The sequence below is a fragment of the Etheostoma spectabile genome, chromosome 15 (assembly GCF_008692095.1).
Source record: "Etheostoma spectabile isolate EspeVRDwgs_2016 chromosome 15, UIUC_Espe_1.0, whole genome shotgun sequence".
Lineage (NCBI taxonomy): Eukaryota > Metazoa > Chordata > Actinopteri > Perciformes > Percidae > Etheostoma > Etheostoma spectabile.
The window spans coordinates 4751360-4760368 of record NC_045747.1 but is presented as its reverse complement, the minus strand read 5'-3'; the positions used below and the strand labels follow the sequence as shown (position 1 = coordinate 4760368).

The following is a 9009-nucleotide window of genomic DNA, read 5'->3' as shown; positions in this document are numbered from 1 at the left end:
GTGAAGGAGGAGAGCATTTATCACACTTGTTGAGCAATTCCAGTTGTTTTGTATTTTTAGCTGTATTCTAGTGAAAAGTGTCTTTATATATTTAATAACCCAAACACATAATGCCCTTCTCCTGTCACCTTCAGTGCTGTTGAACAAATCAGCTTTGACACATAATCCTCTTCTGAATTAGATTGTATCTGAGCTAAATATTGACAGTTCCAGTGTGCTTCTGGAGTTCTGCTTGTGGATGCTTTTAAGTCTACAGTGATGAATAATAATAATAAAAATACAGTGAACTGAATTCACACCAAAAACAAAAGAGGATCCATTGGGGGAAATGGTTGCCAGATTATTATTTTGCATCAAGACTTGCAAATGTCAACTCTAGTCTGTTAAAAGTTATAAAACTAATTAGGCTAATAACAGAAAGGTATTGTTTAAACAGCCTGTTCACACCATGACATCTAAGTCTGTCCTTTCTCTTTATCAGTCTCTCACGCATGAGCCAAACAAACACGATTGGCTTAGGCTTTCTTTGGTTTATCCTGTGCTCTGAACATAGCAGAGAGAGTGAAGCCCCAATGAGATAGGCTACTCTGTATAAAGACAGAGATAATAAAAGAAGACAAAGACTAAAATAAAATGTCAAAGCCAAAAGTTGACAGATTACAGACACCACATTGGGCATCTACTGTAGTTCTGGTGTTGGCAACTTTTCTGTCTGTGCTGTATAACTGTGACGTTTAGATCCTTACCTCTATTTTAAGCATTACAATCTTCATACAGGTCAGACGTCTATTAATAGCTCACTGTAGGCTACACTTTTCAGGGAACATTTCAAGTCTATTCATAGAACCTGATTTAAATAAACCACAGTGTGTAATAAATGCGTGTTGGTGTCCCTCGCTTTATTTAAATGATGAGATGATGAGTTGTACAGAGACAGTGGAAAGTCTGAGGGATGGAATGTTGACATGCAATTGTTAGTGGCTTGTAAGGACACACCTGTAGCACACACCCACACACCCGGCTATCCTTGAATTGATGAATGCTCTTGCATTTGCTTGTGTACTAAGCCTATTTTATTCAACGTGACTTTGATTAAAAATGAGAAAATAGCAAGTAGTTTCCTGAGAAGAACCTGATTTACCCGAGAGGTCTGTTTAGACACTTGACGGCTCAAACAAAAGAGACAGAAACTATGCATGATTATCCTTGTAATTTGCAGTCCTAAAGAAGACTTTGTTAACCACTGTTATATTATGTTAGTCATATATTCTCCCAGAAATAAGGCCTTGAGCCTGTTGCATGTCATTATATTATTACAGTGAAAATGTGGGATGAAATATCTGAATTAGGCCCATTATGATATCTCAATATGGTGCTTTCTGAAAAAGGTCTGTCCCTGCTGTAACGTTACATATAAGACTTAGCTAAAGACTTAGCTAAAGACTTAGACTACCTAGCCATAGATATGGCAGCAGTGCAATATTAAAGATGCAAGCTGCAGCTAAAACCCAAAGAAGAGTCTTTCTGTGTCTCTGGCAAGTCAAGCCAAGCCGCCGTGGTCACACCCTTCCCAGCGTCCCCCCCCCCCCCCCCCCCCCTCCCGCTCTCCCCGCCATGTTCTGGAGGAGGAGATACGTGTTGCCTGGCTTTAGCTGGTTTAGCATTAGCAACACATAGCTAGGCGGAGGCGCAACAAGCTCCCTGAACGCCGAAATAAGTACTCTTTTTTATTTTCCCCTGGAATTGGTAAAACTCGTTTATGGGTTTTTATCCCTGGCGTAACAGTTAAATCTGACGTAACCTAAACAATATGGTAAGTTAACCTCGGATTTCAACACAGTGGAGTTGTTTTGTTTTTCCAGGGTGTCCTGTAATCCAGTTTGCTCTGGTGATGTCTCCACCGAGCACCCGTCTTGGCTGCTAGCTTGGAGGATTGCTAACTAGCTTAGCATGCTAGTTTGCTGTATGAACACAGAATATACGTTTGGGAGCTGACCGGAATGGCGGTGTATCTATGTTTAGGGATAACTGTTAATCCAATACAGGCAAGCTTTGTGTTACATTTAGATGCTGGGCAATCAACAATTGGATTTTCAGACACACTACAAGAGAGGAGCTCTGCCGATTGCTAACCTAACATAAGCGTTGCTAGCTTTGGTTCAACTTTTTTTCAAGTTTTGATCTCGTATTAGAAATTAACATTAGGCAGTGGTTGTGTCTACGAGCGTAAATTTCAAAGCCAGTGGCACAGCCAATTTGTACAAAAAGGCATTGCTAAACTTTAGTTGGGTCATACACTTTTACAACAACCTGAGTTGACTAACTAGCTACATTAACGTAAGCAAGTTGTTAGCTAGGTTAGCTTATTTTGCTAGCTAGCTAATGACAACTACTTTCCGCAAGTTTGCACTCAACTTGCTAATGTTAGCGGTAACCGTAAGTAGCAAGTTGGCTAGTTATACCCCCTGATTTATTAAAGTGACGTTGCACAAATAAGATCGCTGTAGCTACACCCAGCGTTATTTCGCAATTTCAAACGTGTCACTTGACTAAGGAAATTGGAAATAAGATTGAGGCCGTTTACTTCACTAATGTTAGCCATAGCTACTAACATTATAGCTTAGGTGCTATCAATAGAAATACCATTTAATGTCTATGGTGCCATCAATCCCATCAGTGCAATGAAACGCCGTGATTTGTTCATTTTCTTGTTTTTTTTTGTTATTTGAATTTTGTCTACCAATGCACCGTGCTTTGATAGAGAAGACTGCTAAGCTAGATCATACTACTGTGAGTCATCAAGACAACACTTGACGTTTTTGTATACTTAATGAGATTGCATACATCTTGGCATTAACTCTTGGCTAAATGACAGTGAACAGTGGCAGGGTTAATTATTTTATGAGCTATACTCGGAGATGCTGGTGTGTGGATGTAAGCTTTGTATTTAGATCTATACTGAGCTCATCTAAACGTGGCCTGAGAGAGGGGCAGGGCTTTGTCTATTGTCGGAATGATCAGTCAGTCACAGTGGGTGACAGATGCATCATTACCGTCCTCCTCCCTTCCCCGACCTGGCTTTGTCTCCCAGCCTGCCAGGGAGGACAAAAGGCGACATGCCGATCAGAAGGTGGCTTATCAACATACCGTCTTTTGCTCACTGCTTCAGGTTGCTGCTCATCATAACTCTCAAACACTCAGAGCCACTTTAAGACTTTTGGAGCACATGTTAGTAGTTTGACATTCTTTGGGTTCGACTTGGTCTGATTGTTATTTTGGTTAATGGAACTTAATCCTTGAGTAGCTGAGTGGGTAAGGATTAATTACTGCATGTTGGATGGTAAAGAACCAGCTGGATAACTTGATGCCATGCTGTTACACACTCTACCCTCTCTCTCTCTTTTCTTCACACACACACACACACACACACACACACACACACACACACAGATAGTTGTTACATTACATGTCATTTAGCTGACACTTTTATCCAAAGCAACTTTTATCCAATGCTTTAAACCTTGACGGTGCAAACTCCAGACAACGTAGTAAGTGCAAGTACATTAGCTTTAAATAAGCAAAACTACAAAGAACCAAATGAAAGTGCAGCTTTTTATATATATATATATATATATATATATATATATATATATATATATATATATATATATAGATGGGGTTTTAGCCTTCGGCGGAAGATGTGTTGGCTTTCGGCCGTTCTGATGTCAATATGGAACTCATTCCCACATTTAAGAGCCAGGACAGCCAACAGTCGGGATTTTGTTGAGTGAGTAGTTGTCCATCGCTGTGAGGGGGAAACAAGCAGGTTGGCTGATCCAGAGCGGAGTGGGCGAGTTGGGGTGTATGGTTTGAACATGACCTGGATGTAAGTTGGGTCTGATCTGTTCGTGGTCCTGTATGCAAGTACTAGTGTCTTGAAGCGTAGGCGGGCAGCAATTAGTAACCAATGAAGAGAGTGGAGGATTGTAGTGTGAGAGAACTTGGGGAAGTTGAAGACAAATCAAGCTGCTGCGTTCTGAAAGAGATGCAGGGGCCGGATGGCACATGCAGGCCATCCGGTTGTGCAAGCCTTCTATTGCCAGACCAGATTTACTCTAGTTGTTTGTGCCTGGCAAGGCAGACCTGTTCTCAGCTTCTCAACCCTTAATGCTAATCATAGTATACCTATGTTTTGCCAAGACACGCTCAGACACTGGCACAGGATAGGTTTGCCTCTTTGTGTTCTTGACATCGGATGGTACACTTGTGTCCAGTGTTAAGTTGGTGCACATTCACTGTCATATTAGGTTGTAGGTCATGGCATTTTCTCATACACTACGTTTTCTTTTCTCAGTCTCTATTAGGGACGTCCATGTTGTAGATGTCAGTTACATTTGCCTGTCCCCAATCCCAGTCTTTTGAGTATTTGGCGACACACACCCTGATATATTTGTATGCTTTTTTGACACTGGCATACCATCTACTGTTTGTGTGCTCTGCAGGTTATGTGTAGGTTAGTCTCACATTGCCAGACCTATCTCCTTGACGCTGTAGAGAAAAGTCTGGCCACACACATGCTGGGATAGGAGAAAAACATGCTCTTGTTTATTGGCATTTCTTTAAACCAATCACAATTGTCTTGGGCGGTGCTAAGAGCGGGACGGAGCAATCTGCATAACTTGTTTTGGTGGAACATGTGTAAATTCACAAGTTGTTTTAGTCGTGCAAGAGAAAACTAAGACTCAACAGATAGTCTAGCTAGCTGTTTGGATTTACCCTGCAGAGATCTGAAGAGAAGTTACCATAGTACAATAAATGCTTTTTTGATAGCTGAAAATCAGTCCCAAAAACTATACTGCAGATTGGGTCATAATGTCCCCTGTTGTAAATGCCTCTGCCAATGGAATTGATTTACAGTCTAGCAAGGGGTTTCACCTGTTAATAAACCTCACCACAACAGTAGAAGAACATGTGGTCAGTCTGTTCTGTGTATTCATTATATAGGCCTACTTGAAATTATTTTGTTTACTCTTTTATTCACTGTTTGATTGCCCATATGCTTTTTTTCTGAAGCTATTTTTTACAATCTAAGTCTTTTTTATCAAACTAGGGGATTTTTCTGCTGATGCTTCAGTTCTGTCCATCTCTAAACATTAGGCTAATAGTCAACATGAGCTTGACAACTCAATGGCAGAAAAGACAACCTCACATGTCGAAGTCAGCATGACTAATTCTAAGAACAAAACCCAAAACAAAAAAACACAAAATGTAGATAGGGGTAGAGGATGTTGAGAAAATATGTAATGGGCAACAAACTCCAGTGTAAATACAGCATTGCTACTTGACAGTACATATTGCAAAATATCCACTAGTATATCTAATCCAGGAGATGGACCGCTGATTGAATTATAAATGGAGTATTATTATAAATTAGGGAACAAGACTGGCATGAATCAAAACCAATAATAACCCAATTTAGTTTCTTTTTTTTTCAAATTTTGTCAACCTCCAGTCAGATGCAAACAGACAGGCAGAAAGAGGAGGCTGCCGAAAGGGTGGCTGCAGATAATGAGTGTGTGACTTCTTCTGAAGCTGCAAGAACTAGACTCCGGACGTAATTCTTTTATGGTTATCCTCACATTATAGCAACAACGAGGTATAACAACAATTCAACAAGAGTGACAGGCTCAGTCATTATGAACCTTCATTGACGCATGAATATGTATTCTACACACACTCATAAGTGTTGGAAGCAGTCGATTCTGGCCCTTTGAGTGAATAAATAGTACGTTCCATTCATACCCTGAAGTCAGATTTTCCAAGGTCAAAGTTGGAACTGCCCCCCCCGACCTTGGATTTCCAACTCAGACAGCATCTCCGTAGCCCAAGTTCAAAATCCAACATGGCTGCCCCCGGGGCCAACATGCCCCTGCCCCCCAGTTGTGAAAGCTTTAGACATAAAGTTATAAGCATGTCTGTCTTATTTGCGTCTCACTAAATCAGTTGTTCACACAGGCATGTTCAACTTCTATCTGTGGACACGTGGTTACGCTGTTTATATGCGCATAAAAACGGCGTGATGTGTTGCTATCAACTGGTATTGCTAACAATGGCTAACCGGGCTAGAGCTAATGAAAACAATGAAAATTTGACTTGTAAATGGCATGCATTCAACTTGGGTGTGACGTCATTTCCAGCTCCGGCTTCCGAGTTACGAGGTAAAAGGAGCACATTATTAGCACAGAAGGGCTGCAGAAAGGCAGGCCAGGTGGGGGTTGTTCCGGGGTGTGAGGGAGGTGTGTGTGTGTGTGTGTGTGTGTGTGTGTGTGTGTGTGTGGAGGGAATGGATGGACAAGACAGACTCTCCTCTCTTCTTGTCTGCTATGGTTGAATAGGTGATTATAGCAGCAGATGTGTCATTAGGTCTTAGCTGTATTCATGCGGCTGCAGGGTGAGAAGGAGGGTGATGATGGAACGCTGGGGTGGGTGGGGCATGCTTTACAGGAATCACGTTTTGTAAATTTAGGGGGTGTGCCAAGTTGTTTCTTTACCCCCCCCCCCAAAGAAAAAAAAAACACACACACCTTCTTGTTCCCCTACCCTCGTCCCTCCAGTTGTCTTCCCATGATATTGCCAGGCAGTAAGCTCCCCTTAAACAAATGCACACATGCATAAATGTACATGGCCACTTGTTTTGTTTAAAATTGAACATTTTTAGCTGTTGCATTTAACACGGAGTCTGCATAGAATGCTAATCACTTAAAACACTCTTCCTCTGTTCATGAAAGCCCTAGGTTTTGTGGCGTGTTGGTGCACGCTTGGTGCAGGGATCAGATTACTGACTAGGATAAGTCATCATGGGTCTCCCTAGATGGTAGTCAGAGGAACAGTGGGCACGAAAAGATCTCAGAAAACCTAAGCTGTTATTTATTACCAAGAACAATTATTTGAATAAGATTTGGTAAATTTGATGTCAATGTGTGAAACCATGCCAATGTAGACAGTGTTTCCTCTAGGTTGATCTTATTGTGGCAGCTCACTGTGACAAAAGTTCTTCCACCACGCTGTCAGAAATAGGGCAGGCGCACAATGTAGTCGCGATTGTCTTTTAAATCATCCTGCCGACATAATTCACCCCCTGTTGGCTGCCGCTCACATTGCAATTTAACAACAAGTCAGCTAGAACTATTCAGAGGTCATTGGGCCTGTCCAGTTTAACTTCACATACTGTTGTGTTGATTTAGTTCGTTGTCACGTTTGTTTTCTTCCGAGTCGACTATTAAACAAACAGCTCCACCAAAAACGTAACCGCGGGAGGTGGATTTGAAACACAGACACCAAAATCAAGGTAAGAAATAAATAACTAAGGCTAACATAACGTGAAACTCTAACAGGCTAGCTAACTGTTATCGATCTCACCATGTCACTTTTTGCCCAAAGACAGCAATGTGGAGAGTGAGACGGGAGACTAGAAAAATAAGGTAGTGTGTTAGGATGGCTACAGTATATCATAGGCTCCTGTTATCTAAAAGATTTCAATTTAATGGCTCCACATCTAAATGATTTCGACAATGTGGATGAGGTTGTTATAATTGGATGGCCTGCAGCTTCAAGCCCAATTCGTTTGGATACAAGCATTACATTTTGGAAGATAGACGGGATTCTGAACAGCGATGCCCGCGCCACACACGCACACACACACACAGCAGAGGTGTGTTACAACACGCTGCATATGCACCTGACTGGGAATGATACCGCTACGCTCGTTACTAAAAGTAGGTTACAATAAAACTTTAAAGTACAAGTTGTTGGCTCTATTTAGCTGCTGCAGAGCTATGGGACGCCAGCTTCCAGTGGCTGCTGAGCCGCCAATAGGTGGCTGTCTAGCTGTCTAGTATGACGGTCCTTTCAGGGGGAATTGTAGTAAAGTTTAGCCAGAAAAAGTGAACAGTGCGGTGAAGTTACCAAAAGGACTAGTGAAGTTTTGGTAAAAGATTGTGTTTTGGATTGAAACACACTCCTCTCTGGCTTGAAAGCGCTGTTTGATTTTGACACCTTGTTGTGCTATTTCATTTTGAGATTATTTTCCATTGGATATTGAAGTATCCATCCCAAGGAATGGGTGGCTGAGTGGCACTATATCTATGGTAATAAAAGGAGGATTTAATTCTTGGATGTTTTGTTGTGCAGGATCAAACATCCCCCCCCTGTGCTTTTTTCTGCTCAGAGGCTCAGTCATGTTTAAAGGTGGAGAATTGGCTTCTTAGAACATGAAACATGAGGTGATCAGATGTAATGTGATAAAGTAGATGAACAGCCTACGTGTTTTGCCTAATAATTTATGTATGTCTTACTAGATCGTGGTGTGTGTGTATATATACAAAATTTAATTTTTATTTCCTTTTGGCCATTTTTTTTTTTTTTTTTTGCCTTCTTACCTAAATGTAAAAGTTGTCCATTATCCCATCCTCTTTCAGTCACTCTGTTTTCTGATTTTTTTTATTTTTTTTAAATAATTGGTTATTAACTTATCAGAATTGAGCATTGAATCGTTCTGTCAATTATTTTTGACACCCCTAATAAATAAATATCTATAGCTACAAAGGCTTTCACAACTTCATCTGGAACTCCCAACCAGAAAGTAAAGTCTGTTTCTCTCAGCCTAACATTAGCTCCGATAGCTGACATTTGCTAACGTTAGCACTTGTTTTAGCGGATGGCTATAACGTCTGTTAATTTAACTTTAACCAGCCTGGTTCTATGTGAAAACATTAACAGAGAGAAACAGATGAACTTTACATGCTTGCTGTCTGGAAGTTCCAGGTGAACTCATTGAAGACGGTACCGGTACGCTGACTGTGTGGTGATGCCAGGCTTCAGAGCAACAGACTGTGGGTCCAGAAGGCATTTTCTCCAGATTGCATGTAAATCACTTGCCCCATCCACTTCACACTAAAACAGTGACAGAAAGTTGAAAAATACTGACACTGAAAAAAGATACTGTTCCCC

General features: G+C 41.1%; 1 protein-coding gene across 5 annotated transcripts in view; it reads left to right on the top strand.

Moving 5' to 3' along the window:
- The first annotated feature begins 1580 nt into the window (after positions 1–1580).
- Positions 1581–9009, top strand: part of epn2 (epsin 2) — a 35955-nt gene continuing 28526 nt past the window's right edge. For 3 of the 5 annotated variants that reach the window (XR_004335170.1, XM_032536658.1, XM_032536657.1), the window contains exon 1: positions 1581–1813. The gene's annotated coding sequence lies outside the window, so the exon portion shown is untranslated. The remainder of the gene's footprint in view (positions 1814–9009) is intronic. The other 2 variants (XM_032536660.1, XM_032536659.1) reach the window with 1 other exon arrangement.